Source organism: Macaca nemestrina, chromosome 4, assembly GCF_043159975.1.
Source record: "Macaca nemestrina isolate mMacNem1 chromosome 4, mMacNem.hap1, whole genome shotgun sequence".
Classification (NCBI taxonomy): Eukaryota; Metazoa; Chordata; class Mammalia; order Primates; family Cercopithecidae; genus Macaca; species Macaca nemestrina.
In genome coordinates, this window is record NC_092128.1 from 188627040 (window position 1) to 188641997 (window position 14958).

The window sequence follows — 14958 nt, forward strand, 5'->3', positions numbered from 1 at the left end:
TTGGTGCTCATCTTTTGTATCAGGAAGCTAACAGCTGATACATAAAATTGTAAGATCACGAATAGCAAATGCAAACTCAGTGATTAGAAATATGGAGATAAAGAAATGCCACAGGAGGCTAAGAGCTCACGGAAAGATTGTGATGTGGGGGACAAGGGAGGGGCAGGGCCACTGCTTTTCATAAGCTTTATCGAATTATTTGCTTTAAAAAACTGTATGTTTATAGTTTTATTAAAAATAAAAAATTTTAAAGGTTATATGGGCAAATACTGTTTTGTAAAAACTTGATGAACCTCAGGCCCTGAGCTCCCTTGCTTGCCCTGCTCCTGCCAGGTCAGACTTCCACTGCCCTTGCCCTCTGGTCCTCTCCACTGCACAGGCCCAGCCTCTGGCTTGGTGAATCTGAGGCAGAGCTTTCTACTCAGGTTGCTTGAGCTCTGCTGCGTTAGGCCTGGTGAGCGCCTCTTGCCCAGTGCTCCAGGGGCTGTGGGGAAATTTCAGTCCAGACTGTCTGCGTCAGGCATGCAGGACACACTTCCATGCCCTGCTTTTTAACTGAATAGTATTCTGCAAAGTGTTCGACCTTACCTAGTTTGAAAACATTATTTTTAGAAGGTTCCATGGTTTCCCATGTATGGATCTAGGTATCATTTATTGGATTATTCCCTTTTTGTTTATTTTTTTCTGATTTCCACTAATATCCATAATACAAGGTAAACATCCTTGTGCATAAATCCACAGCAGCTTCCTCTCTTTTGTAGGCAGTGTTCACACCTACAGAATTCCTGGGTCAGAGGACATGGACATTTAAAAGAGGCATAATGTGTAATTGCCAGACTGATCTCAAAAGTGCAAGTTTGTACTGGAACAAGCTGTACCAGAGCACCTGTGCTGTTGTATCCTGACACACCAGGTGCTGCATACGTCTCCATCTCAAAATGCAGAAGCGAACTGAACACACGTGGCTTTAGCTCTTTAACAATAATGTCGTTTTCCCCGTGCTCATAAGCACTCTTGCGTTATTGAAGATACTAAGATACTCTGCTTTTATGTTGGTGGGAGGAATTTTCCCCAGTTGAGTCGTGCACCTTTTCGTCTCATCTGTAGCATTTTGGGTGGCTCGCTCAGTATTTTCCCTTGCGATGTCATCTTCTATTGTGTTTACATTTAGAAAATCCTTTTCTTGGGATTTAGTTAGGTGTATGTTCTTAGATCTAAGTTAGTTTTCTTATATTAGAAACACCATTTGTTAAAAAATACTTCATTTTTCTAATGATTCATGCTGCAACTTCTGTTATGTATGTGTACCACATATGAAAATGTTGTGTATTTTAGTGTCTGTTTCTGAATTCTGTAATTGACCTCTTTGTTGTAGTGCTGGTACACTGTTTTAATTATTTTAGTTTCATGGTATATTTCCATATCTGATAAAGGTAACCAATATTTCAAAAAACATTTTGGTGGTTCTTGGCTACCTACTTTCTAATGAACTTTAGAATGATTTTCAAGTTTAAAAAGTTCATCATATTGAGGTTACTTTTCAAATGGATCAGATCTGTAATTTAAATTATAAACAGCTGATATTTTAACAATATTTAAATAGTTTCCTATATAGAAAAGGAATTCCTCTTTCCATTTATTCTGTTATTAGCCTTCAGTTACATTTCATAGCTTTCTTGCTATAGGTTTTATCTTTCAAATTCTTTTCCAACTAATTTGTGTTATTTGGTTATTGTAATTGGGACTTTTCCCGTTGCATTTATCAAATATTTAACATTATATAGGAAAACTATCAGTTTTTATATATTTGAATGTGGGCATGTGTTAAAATGGTTTTATTTGCAAGAGGGTTTTCGGGTGAAATTTGACTTATTTTTACCTTGACCCAAATGCATTCACCATGAAGTTTGCTTGCCGTAGCTATCTGGTAAATATTCTTCATTAAGCTACAGAAGTTTTCTTTTATTCCTATTTATTAAGTTATGTGTTTTTTAAAATCGAAAATGAAAGCTGCATTTCACTAAATGTGTTCATTGCTACTATTTAGGCGGTCATGTGATTCCTGCTTTTGTCTCTCAATGGAGTGAATTCTGTTCCTGACATTCCAAGTGTTGATTCTTGGAATAAATACTGTTAAGCCATAGCTCTTCCAATTATAATATGCTCCCAGTATCTTACTGGGACTAGAATAAGGGTTAATAATAGGGTTAGGGCTAGAGTTAAGGCTAGCATAAGGGTTGGGGTTACTGTTAGTGTTCAAATTATTGTAAAGGTTAGGATTAGGGTTAGTGTTAGGGTTATCGTGAGGGTTATGGCTAGGGTGATATTGCTCTATAAGGTTCTTTTTTTCTAATTTTTATATGATTTTGGTAATATATAGCTTGCTTTCATAACATGATTTGAGAATCTTCTCATGTTTTTCTATACTTTATTTAAATAACAAATTTTCCTGTCCTCTGTTTAGAAATGCAAATGTTATCAGCCTTTGATAGAATTCTACCTTTGATAGAATTCATCTATCAAAGCCGCTAAGCCTGGAGTCTATTTTGGAGACTGATTTTTTAGTGTCTATATAATTTCTTCTAGGGCCGGGCGCGGTGGCTCAAGCCTGTAATCCCAGCACTTTGGGAGGCCGAGACGGGCGGATCACGAGGTCAGGAGATCGAGACCATCCTGGCTAACACGGTGAAACCCCGTCTCTACTAAAAAATACAAAAAACTAGCCGGGCGCGGTGGCGGGCGCCTGTTGTCCCAGCTACTCGGGAGGCTGAGGCAGGAGAATGGCATGAATCCAGGAGGCGGAGCTTGCAGTGAGCTGAGATCCGGCCACTGCACTCCAGCCTGGGCGACAGAGCGAGACTCCGTCTCAAAAAAAAAAAAAAAAAATTTCTTCCATGGTTATTGATTTTATACACATTTTCTTATACACCAATGGTTTTTTCTCAGGAAATAGTCAATTTTAAGCAAGTTTTTAGGTATATAGGTAAAAATGTATATGTTATATATATACACACACGTATGTATGTAATATATATGTTGTATTCTTGTCATTTTCAGTCTTTTAAAATTTTTAATTTAATTTAATTTTTATTTTTATTATTTTTTTTTAGAAACAGAGCCACACTCTGTTGGATGTTGATCTCAGCTCACCGCAGCCTTGAACTACTGGGCTCAAGCGATCCTTCCACCTCAGTCTCCCAACTAGCTGGGACTACCGGGATGTGCCAACACATCTAGCTAATTAAAAAAAATTTTTTAGGGACTGGGGTCTTGCTTAGATACTCAAGCTGGTCTCAAACTTCTTGGCCTCAAGCGATCTTCCTGCCATGGCCTCCCAAAGTGCTAGGATTACAGGTGTAGGCCACCATGCCGGGCCTAGTTTTTCAGTCATTTTATCTGTTACTGTGTTCCCTTTATTTCAAATACTTATTTCAGCATTTTAGTCACATTTGTCTAATTTTTTCTCCAAAATAGCTTTCAGTTATATTGATCATTTATAATTTTACTATTAATTTCTCATTTTAGCGTACATTATAATTATAATTCTCTTTTTCTTCAAGTTAATGCTATTATTTTAATAGTTTCCTGAGTGCTTCTTTGAACATTTTCATTTATTTTCCAGCTAATGCATTTGACTCTCAATCTTCTTCTAAGACACTTTTAACTCTGTTCTACTGGCTTTATATGTACTGACCTGTTGTCGCTCATGTTTTTATTCTTTAATTTAAAAGATTAATTTCTTGGTAGTCCTGTCTAGGAGGACTGTTCTTTTGTTGTTAGGTTTCTACTTTTTAAGTATCATGTTTGCCCTGTGTTGGTCAGAGAGGAACTGGGCCCTTTGTGACTGTGGGTGTTTTGTAGGAGATGGCTGTGGGGCTTGGGGATGGAAGAGTGGCGCCCACTGTGGGCATGTCACAGGCTGTCACAGAGCAACAGGGTGCAGTGTGAGCAGTGGAGAAGGTGCCCAGAGGGACCCCATGGGGTTGTATGCTGCCTGTGGTCCTGGGAGATGGAGTGATCGCATTGGAAGAAAAACAGTCTGGCGTTTGCGGGGAGCAGACAGACTTCTGTGTGAGACCCGTAGGAGACGTGCCATGGAGGCTTTTGGAATCCCAGCTCACAGCTGAGGGGACGGTGTGGGGCATACAGAGAGCCATGTGCCAAGAGGAAGAGTTGAACCCGGGGGAAAGTGTAAGCCGCGGAAACACAGAGCTTCCTAGACCCACCAGCTTTATTTCATAAGGTCAGATGCTCTTGTTGACATCACCGTTCCAGGATGGGAGGGCTGGGCTCTGTGAGGCCCTCCGTGGCCTGGGCTCTGGGTGGCTTGCCATTCTTGGTGTGTGGTTTCTGTCTCTTGCTATGTTGTCATGACTGCAGAGTCGGAAGGAACCCAGGTGCACCTTGTGTGTTCTAGCTTGTGGATGCAACAGGTGGCAACTTCATTTTAAGAATTGGAGGCCCAAGTTATGCTGACTTGTATCATGGTATCTGAGACCAGGTGTGTCTAACATGTGCCAGGCGACCCTCTCTGCAGAGGAGCTGGGCAACGCATTCTCCCGCTGGGCAGCCTTGGGCTCAGCCAAAGCTCTGTCTTCACAGACAAGGGGAGGAGAGGACAGGGCAAGAGCTTCTGCCTCCATAGGCAAGGATGAGGACATAGGAGGCACTGAATAGTGGCCAGGAGAGGAGTGAGTGAGGACCTGGGGTCACCCACGCTTCAGAGTGAGGCACACTTGCAAGAGTGTTGGCGTTGTGTGACGGCAGACATAGTGCCCACACGGTGTTGTGTCAGCATCACTGGATCAGTCCATTTTCATACTGCTCTGAAGATATACCCTAGACTGGGTAATTTATAAAGAAAAAGAGGTTTAGTGGACTCAGTTCCGCATGGCTCGGGAGGCCTCACAGTCATGGCCGAAGGGGAAGGAGGATAAAAGGTGCATCTTACATGGTGGCAGGCAAGAGACCATGTGCAAGGGAACTGCCTTTTTATAAAACCATCATTTCTGGTGAGACTCACTCACTGCCATGAGAACAGCATGAGAAAAACCTACCCCCATGATTCAATCACCTCCCACCGGGTCCCGCCCACAACATGTGGGGATTATGGGACCTACAGTTCAAGATGAGATTTGGGTGCAGAAACAGCCAAGCCATATCAATTGCAGAGCCCACCGGGCATCCTTATTCTAAGAGGAGCACAGGCTGGGGGGTGAGTTCTGGGCCTGCTGAATCTCCTGGATTCTAGCCAGCACAAACCCTGGCATTCATGGGCGCTGCTGCGGGCTGTTCCAGCCCTCCCAGCCAAGACCCAGGGCCTGCGGGGATGGGCGGCACTATTTCACTGTGGAAATGTGGGCCCCAGAACTAGGAGGGCCAGGGAAGACCTGGAGGTCTTGGCCGGCTGGGGCAGGGCGTTTTCACATGCTCTCAGTCACAGAGGCTGAGGTCTTGCCCTTACTCCGCTCCTCGCCAGCCAGCAGAAGCTCTGCAGCCTCAGCGAATCTCAGGTTATTTGGAAATGGTGTAGCCACCTCTCGAGGGAGGACAGACTGCCATGGGCCCAGCGGAGGTCTCATGGCACTGGTGCCCTTCTTTCCTTCCTCCTCTGAGTTTTCTCCTTGGCTAGGTAGCGTTCCTTCTGGACCTTCTCCGCTTTGCTTTTTTCTCTCTCACAGGGATTTGGAGAGTGCTGCCCTCCCGGAGGTTGAGATCAGATTGCAGCCTGGCATGGAGGGATGATCATTTTTCGTGATGACTCATCCCTCCTCCGTGCCGTGCTGCCAGGCTGTCTGGCGACCCTGCATGCAGAGACAGTGATGGATCTGGAGAGCCGTTGTTGCTGGTCCGTGGTGGCCGGGGATGGCATGTCAGATGGAGAAGAATTTCCTCTGTGTGCACATTTAGACAGGTGGGAGTCAGCATTTCTGTGTGCTTTTATTTTACAAAGGCACCATCCGTTCATTGGAGATACAGCCTGTCTACACTTGCTCGTCAGCGTGCATGGTGAGCCGCATCCATCCCAGTCTCCTGCTCCTCCCAGGCCTCCGTCGTCTTCCTCTGGCTCTGCGGTGACACTTGACAGCTTACTTCATTCTGTGTAGCGTTCATGCCTTTGTGCGGTAGGCCCTGTGCGAATTGTGTCACAGAGGCCACCCTGTCTTTGGCGATGAAGGGCAGTCAGTGATAGAGCTAGGTTGAGGCTTTCGGTGTGGGTGTGAGCTTTACTCCAAGTACTCTGGCCATTTTGCTTTTCTGAGGTACAGGCTGAGCTACAGCCCTACAGCTTTGTTCCCTTGGTAGTGAGTAAATGGGTTTGACTTTACCCACCTGTTTCCCAGCCTCTGCCTTCACAGAAACCCAAGATGGGACTCCTCCGAACACGGCTGCATCCACGTGTACCTTCTTTGCTGAGCTTGTGCCTCTGGCCACATCCAGCAGGGCCGGTTGCAGTTGGGGGCAGCTGTTGTTAGGAGCACAGCAGTGAGCTGTTGTCATCGTTCCCTTGTGTTAAGCTGGCAGAGTCTGAGCACAAGTCCTGGGAAGAGAAGTGTCCGGTAGGGACCCAGCTGGGCTGGTGGAGCAGGACTAGCCTGAGAATCCAGAGACTCTGTTCTGCTTCTGTCCCTGCTCCCAGATCACCACGTGACCTCGGCTGGGTTCCTTCCCTCTCTGTGCTGCTTTTCCATCTGTGAGACTGGGTTTCCTGACCTGTTCCTGCCCTGACCCTTGGGGGAAGGTTGTTTCAGCTTTTACAAAGAGGGCAAGAACCACCAGTGTCTTTCTAGGAACAAACATATGACCTGTGAGAAGATGGTTTCCTTAATCATTACTATATTTGCTGCAAAGGTTCCTCACTTAATTCCTGTAATTCTCCAAAACCCTGGAGAATTAACCCTTTTTATCAGTAAAGAAACAGAAACTAAAGATGAGTCAGCATTGGAGCAGAGTCCAGCCCATGGTTCCCCCTTTTCAGAACCTTCTCTCCTTCACTTTATTACTATTAGATTGTAAGAAGTTCACATCTCAAGTACTCATGGTCAAATTACCACCCAGAGTCACAGATATTTTACTCCTTCACCAGCATTTAATGAGAGTGCCTGTGTGAGCACCCCTCAGTCATGCTGCATCACCAGGAAGCACTTTTTCTTTGTTCCAGCTTGAGAAGGGAGGAAAACACAGCAGATGAGAGCTGAAAGATGGCATTGGACTTGGCACAGGGATGGTCGAGAGGTCCTGAGTCACTTTGAGAAGGTGCAGAGGAAGCCAGATTGCACCAGCTTGAGGAGTGAGGGAGAGGGAGGGGTGGAGATGGCTGTGTGAAATGTTTGACTCTGAAAACTTGGGGCCTAGAAGGGAGGTGTTTGGGTTGCATCTTTAGTATTAGCTACTTGGTTGTGTTTAAAGCCTGAAAATGAGTTAGTAGAGAAACTTTGAAAATTAAGAGACAGAGAGCACGTGGGTGCTGCTAGACATTGGTCCCTGAGGAGTCAAGAGAGTTATTTGGAGGGTGGAGAGGTACTGTTTCCTGGGCATAGGGGTGTCCTCTCATCACCACAGCACCATTTTACAAAACCCATCTTAATGCTACACCCCAGTATTTCCAGTTCCCTCAGTAATGTCTTTTATATTGTTTTCCCTGCAGCACAGGATGTGGTCTGGGATCAGGTGTTGGCACCTACTTGTATGTCTGTTGTCTCTGTCAATCAGGAACATTTTCCACAGCCTTTCTGTCACTTTCATGACATTGACGTTTTGAAAAATAGTCTCTTTTAATAAGTAGACGTTTCCTCCTTTGGGGCATGTCCGGGGACTCCTGTGATAGGATTCAGCGGTGCACGCTTGGCTGGTGCCTGCCTCCATGGGATTGTGCTTCCTCAGGGCCTCACCTCGCCAGGTGCAGAGCAACCCTGTGCCCCACCTTGGGGTGTGAGGTTGCTGACTCACTGCAGAGCTGTTTGGCTTCTCCCGACTTTGGTTACCACTCATGACTAATAAACCATCTGCAGGAAGGCCCTGGAAGACCATGTGGAAATCCTACATCTCGTGACATTTCCCCTGGACTTAGCCGTGGTTGGTTTCTGCCTAGACCCGTCTTTACTGTGATGGCCGTAAGTGGCGCTTATGCAGCTCCCGTGCAGACTTAGCTATCTGCTGGGAGCAGGCCCCTCCCTTCTTCCCCATTTGCTTATCTGTTCATCTCTTACCAAGTTCTTGTCCTGGACTCCTGTGTCTTAATTCACCGCTGTCCTAGTGTCTCATTCATCACTGTCCTTGAGGATTTTGTGCTCAAATTCTCTTAGATTTGATCAGTGGGAGCCCACCAGACCAGTTCCCGGTTCCTTCCCTCTTTAGTTCCCAGCTTCCTTTCTCTTCCTGCTACCATCTGCCTCATTTAAAGAAACAGTTTCCTAACTTTTCCATATAATGTTTCAGGTCCATCTTGTACCTAACCTACCCAACCCTGGAGTCCACCAGATAGATGTTTGAAGGGCTCTAGTTTTTGTAGTGTGAAAATGTTACCAAGGAACAATATCTGGGTACGAGATAGGCTTATTGCTGTCAGGTGTCTTTGCTTCTAACACTGTTAGGGGTCAGAGCTGGGAAGTATGTGCATGTACACATACACACCTCTGTGTAAATATACATGCATGTAAGTGTGTGTGTGTATATATGCACATATACATGCATATATCTGCGTGTATAAAACAGACGAGTCCCACAATGTCCTTTCTCTTCCTGTTATCCCCACGCCTTGTACATGACAGTGATGTTCCAAGGTGGTCTCTCACCAGCTCCTGGAGCTGCACATCTCTTCCCAGTTCTGTGTTTAGTGACATTATGGCAGTAGGTTGGCAATCGCCCACAGTGGGAGGGTTTGCACATGGAAGGAAACTGGCAAACACTACAGGCCAGGTCCTCCCTCCCACCCCAGGAGCTGTTTGTTAAACGTTTGCTGGCATACCTCTAGGCAAACACATTTTTACAATTAGCCCTCCCTATGTATGTTTTCTGTTTCTCTTCTTTCTCACCTAAAATGTACATAATGTATCTTGCTACATATGTTCTCTTTTTACTATTTTTATTGTAAATGAATATAACATTACATTTGCTATTTTAGCTGTTTTTAAGTGTATAATTCAGTGGCATTAATTACATTCACAGTGCCATGCCACCATCTACATCTCCCTTTTTGTACTTTGTGTTTTCTATTAAACAGCATCCCTGGAGTCGCCCCGTACCAGGGCGGAGTGATCATCCTCATTCTTCCTTTTGCTTCCTCTGCTGCCCAGTGCTGCATCCTCGTTTGGGTTTCGTGATGGTGGGATGATGACGTAGTTTATGATATTTTGCAGTTACACACAGTGCAGTGGTGAATAGCCTTGTGCATTTGTATTTGTGTGACTGTATCTCCTGGAAAGGCCTTAGCGGTGTGATAGTTGGGTTCAGTGGCAGTGCTCAGTGCTCCTACTTCAGTTAGACAGTTGCAAATCCCCTTCAAGGGGTGGCCACCACCCTCACCACCCACAGCCACACCATGGGGTCTGTTCTTCAGCTCATGAATTTTTGCCAAAGTGATGGCTGAACAGTGTAGCTCAGTGTAGTTTTAATTGGCATTTCTCTTCTTGTGAGTGAAGTAGAACATCTTTTTATATGTTTAAGGACATTTTTATGTCTCTTTTCATGTATTTTATACATTTTTCTACACAGTTTTTGGTCTTTTTTGTCCCCTCAATTTAAACATTTATTTATTTATTGGTATCTTAGGGATATTATTTATTTTACTGTGGAATACATTGCAAATATTTTCTTCCATTTAGTATTTCTGTCAAATTTTTTCATGTCATTTTGCTGTGCCAAGGATTTTTTAATTTTTATAGTCAAATTTATCTGTCTTTTATCTAGATTTTTAATTCACAATTAGAAAGCCTTTTCTACACCCAGATTAAAGAGGAAATCACTCATGTTTTATTCTAGTACTTGTGTAGTTTAATTTTTCATTAGTTTATTTTCATGAATTTTTCAATTGTTGATTTTTTTCTATGGGATGTTTTTCTGCTTCATTAATTTATGTTTTTATTTCTTCCTTTTTTTTCCAGTTCATGTTTCTGTTCTTTTTCAAATTTATGTTGGATGTTTGCTCATTGATATTCAGCTTTTTAAAAATGTAGATAAGCATTTAAAGTTGTACATTTCCCTCAAAGTATGTTGCAGTGCATAGATTTAGATATATAGTACTTTTATTATCCTTAACTTATAAATGTTATCTTGTTTCTACTGTGACTCCTTTTTTGGCTTATGAGTTACTTAGAAGTATTTCTCAATTCCAAATACACAGAGCTTTAAAATCCATGTAAAAATATACGTTTATATATAAATAATTTTAAGTGTTTTAGTTTCTAAGTTCACTGCATTGTGGACCAGGTGATCTTTGTGTTTGTAGTCAAAGGGCAGCTCACATATGGTCACGTATCATAAATGGTCTGTGTATCTGAGAGTGGAATCTATTCTACAATTTTGGATATACGCTTTCTGTATATGGCCATTAAGTGAAGCTTAATAATCTTGTCTTCTCTGTCCTCATAGATATTTTTCTTTGTGGCACCCTCCTGTAATCTCAGCATTTTGGGAGGCTGAAGGTGAGAGGGTTGCTTGAGGCCAGAAGTTCGAGACAAACCTAGGCAACATAGCAACCCTGTCTCTCCAAAAATTTAAAAAAAAAAAAAAAAAAAAAAAATTAGCTGAGCATGGTGGTGTGCACCTGTAGTCCCAGCTACTCAAGAGCTCAAGAAGATCCTTGAGCCCAGGAGGGTCGAGGCTGTAGTGAGCTATGATCGTACCACTGCATGACAGCCTGGGTGACAGAGCAAGACCCCGTCTCCAAAAAAGAAAAAAAAAGAAAAGAAAAATGTTTCTCCAACTGATACATCAGCCACTATGACAGTTGTGTTCACATATGCTGGTATGATTGGATTAATTGATTTGCCTATTTTCTTATATTTCTGTTCATTTTTGCTCTTAGGTCTATGTAAGTTTAGAATTGTTGTAGTATCTTGCTGATAAATTGAACTTTTTAATCTTTATGTAAGGTAGTCTATCTCTGCTAGTGCTTCTTGTTTTTAAAGCAAACTTTGTCTGATGTATTTGCCTAGTATATATTTTTCTTTCCCCTTTTCTCAGTATCTCTGTATCTGAGTTATGTTTTAGTGAATCTTTTAAAATGGGTTGTAATGGATTTTTGTTTTATCCTTCCTGACAATCTGCCTTTTAAAGACTAGAACATTTACTTTACTTTCATTTATTTTAATTACTTGTAATTTGGACTGCATTCTACCACTTTATTTTGGACTTTCTATTTAGCTCAACTGTCTTATTTTTTCTTTCTTCCCTTCTTTTGATTTACAGATGACTGTTTTACTCATCAGTTTTCTCCTTCACTGTATAATTTCGATTTCTCTTATTGTTTGTGTTTGTCTTATATGTAGGCTTAATTTATCAAGGTCCAGAATTAGTACTCTGTCCACATTCCAGAGAATGCAGGAATCTCACATGTTCACCTCTGATGATTCTCTCCTGACTTGAATGGCATTTTCATTCTCAACTGTTGTATTTTTAATATCGTGCAGCCTTCTCTAACATTTTATACATTGGTGCCTGTTTAGATTTACTCATATCTCACAACATTCATTACTGTTTGTTGCCACTTTTACCACAGATAATGCTTCTTCTAAAATGCATCGTGGTGAGAATGTGGTTAAAAAACTATTTTTAACTGAAACCTTCTACCTTCTTTTTTTCAAAACCTGTATTTTATTTTTAATTTTTAATAAGTAAAATATATTTTACTTATTAAGTCATTCTGAAATTGTTTTACCCAAGACTTCTTTCCAAAATTAAATTTTCATAGAAAAATATTGGCATGTGGCATAGAAAAAGCTCGGAGTACAAGTTTAGGAGTAGTGATGAGTCTTTGTTCAACATATATATAATATTATCATAATGAAAATGGTTATGATAAGAATAGTTCAAGTACCCAGTAAAAAATTGATGCTGAAAAACCAAGAAAACTTTTAAATTGTGTCCTGGAAATCTAAGGTATTGACTTATTTGTTGTATCTTTGCCAGTACAGTTTTTTTTTATTTTGGTGATTAATGTCAGTGGCTCATTTCTTTTGCCGTGGTTGTTTAAATTAGGCCTGCTAACCTACCCAAATCTGCTGGTGTTTCTATTTGTGACCCACCAGAAATTATCTCAGATTTTCAGCAGCATTGAAAAAATATTCCTTGTTGACATAGCTAGAAAATAGCTAGAAAACATTCATGAGTTTTAAATTTAGCATGACACCTTGTATCTTCTCACAGCCACATAAAGACTTAAATGGTAATTGCCTGTGTATCCCACATTAGAGTTTAGTAGAGAGTTTGAAAATCTAGTAATAGAGAAACTAATACTAACTCCTGCTCCTCTGGGTTGAAGTTCTGGGTGGAGGATTCTTTTCTTTTTTTTTTTTTTTGTTTTGTTTTTTGTTTTTTGTTTTTTGAAACGGAGTCTCGCTCTGTCACCCAGGCTGGAGTGCAGTGGCGCGATCTCGGCTCACTGCAAGCTCCGCCTCCCGGGTTCACGCCATTCTCCTGCCTCAGCCTCCTGAGTAGCTGGGACTACAGGCGCCCGCCACCGCGCCCGGCTAATTTTTTGTATTTTTAGTAGAGACGGGGTTTCACCGTGTTAGCCAGGATGGTCTCGATCTCCTGACCTTGTGATCCGCCCGCCTCGGCCTCCCAAAGTGCTGGGATTACAGGCGTGAGCCACCGCGCCCGGCCGAGGATTATTTTCTTAGAGTAAGGAAGAGATTGTATTCTACCGTCTTTGGCTTCCATTGCTGTTGAGAAGCCATCTTTCAATTTAAATAATACTCAGTTCAAGGAATTTCTTTTTTTTTTTTTTTTTTTTTTTTTTGAGACGGAGTCTCACTCTGTCGCCCAGGCTGGAGCGCAGTGGCCGGATCTCAGCTCACTGCAAGCTCCGCCTCCCGGGTTCACGCCATTCTCCTGCCTCAGCCTCCCGAGTAGCTGGGACTACAGGCGCCCGCCACCTCGCCCGGCTAGTTTTTTGTATTTTTTAGTAGAGACGGGGTTTCATCATGTTAGCCAGGATGGTCTCGATCTCCTGACCTTGTGATCCACCCGTCTTGGCCTCCCAAAGTGTTGGGATTACAGGCTTGAGCCACCGCGCCCGGCCAGTTCAAGGAATTTCTTTTAAAATTCTGGTTACTTTTAAGATCTGTATGTCTTTGGTGTTTTACAATTTTACTATGGTGCATTTAAGTGTAGATTTCTTGTATTTATCTTGCTTGGGATTGTTCTTGGTGTCTTGTTTAACATCAAGTATATTGAGATATAATTTACATAGTATAAAATTCACCCTTTTAAGGATACAGTTTTATGAGTTTCGACAAATATATGCAGCTATTAGCTGTCAACACTATCATATTATATATAGAATATTTTCACCAGCTCAAAGTTCCCTCCTGACCCTTCCCCTGAAGCCCCTGACAATTGCTGATCTGTTTAACTGCAGCTCTGCCTTTCTCAGAATGTGGAATCATACGGTATGTGACGTTCTGATTCTGCTTTATCCCTTGCCCATGATACTTTTGAGATGCATTCATACTGTTGCTGAGTAATTTTTGATAAATATGCCACAATTTATACATCCATTCACCTATTGATAGAAAGTTGGAGATTTACAGTTTTAGAGATTATGAATAAATCTGCTATAAACTTTCTTGTACCGGTCTTTATGTGGATGTATGTTTTCGTTTTTCATAGGTAAATACATAGGAGTGGGCTTTTCTAGATCATATGGTAAGTGTGTGTTTAATTTTGTAAGAAACTCCCAACGAATGCATTGTCCCAAGTTGCTGCACCAGTCAGTGTACATTCCCACAAGCAGTGCATGAGAGTTCCTGTTGCTTGTGAAATAAATGGTCAGCATTCGGTGTTGTCAGCTTTTAAAATTTTCTCCTTTCTAGTGGGCATGTAGTGGTATCACATTATAGTTTTAATTTGCATTTTCCTGGTGACGTGTGATACGGAACCTTTCTCCCATGCTTGTTTGCCATCTGTATGTCTTCTGTGGTGAAGTGTCTGTTCATACATTTTGCCCGTTAAAATTAAAACATTGTGTACTGTTTGTTTTCTTATTGTTGATTTGTGAGGGTTTATTATATACTATGAATACCAGCCATTTATCAGATGTATTTTCCAAATGTTTGATCCTAAAGTGTGCCCTGAAGTTTTACTTTCTTGATGTCTTTAAAGAAACAGAAGTGTTTAATCTTAGTAAAGTACAATTTGTCAATTTTTGTCTTTTATGGTTTGTATTCCCTGTGTCCTAAGAATTCTGCACATTCCCAAGGTCACAAAGATTATCTCCTGTTTTCTCCTAGAAATTATATAGTTTTAGGTCTTTTAATTAGGTCTCTGATCTATTCCCCACCCCCCATCATTTTGAGCCAGTTTAAAAATATATAGTGCAAGATTAGAGTTGAGGTTCATTTTCCCCCAGGGATGTACATTTCTTTGAGCATTGTTTGTTCAGAAATCTGTTATTTTCTTCATTGGTCATCTTTGCTCTTTCACCAGGCAGCCATCTGTGCTGGCATCTGTCCGGACTCTGTATTCCAGTCCACTGCACTCCATTCCTGTCTTCTCACCGGCACCAAAGTGTTCTGTTTATATAGTTTTTTTATAATAAGTCTTTAAATCAGGTACAATGAGTCCTCTAATGTAGGTCTTTTTCAAAATTGTTTTTCCTATAAAGTCCTTTGCTTTGATTCTAAAATATAAATTTTAGAATCAGCTGTCAATTTCTACAAAAAAAGACCCCTGAGATTTTGATTGAGATAGTGTTGGGTCCGCAGAACAATTTGGGGAGAATTTGCATGTTTGTAA

The 14958-nt window shown here is 41.8% G+C and overlaps 1 protein-coding gene across 43 annotated transcripts in view; it reads left to right on the forward strand.

Annotated features, from left to right (window-relative positions):
• LOC105472489 (poly(rC) binding protein 3) overlaps window positions 1–14958 on the forward strand; it is a 286435-nt gene that overhangs the window by 99334 nt on the left and 172143 nt on the right. For 10 of the 43 annotated variants that reach the window (XR_011622898.1, XM_024789964.2, XM_071095840.1 and 7 more), the window contains one exon: window positions 13834–13869. The exons of 29 other annotated variants lie outside the window; for them this stretch is intronic. The gene's annotated coding sequence lies outside the window, so the exon portion shown is untranslated. Of the gene's footprint in view, window positions 1–5708; window positions 5915–5990; window positions 6010–13833; window positions 13870–14958 lie in introns of those variants that run through there. 4 more of the 43 variants (XM_024789959.2, XM_071095858.1, XM_024789955.2 and 1 more) reach the window with 3 other exon arrangements.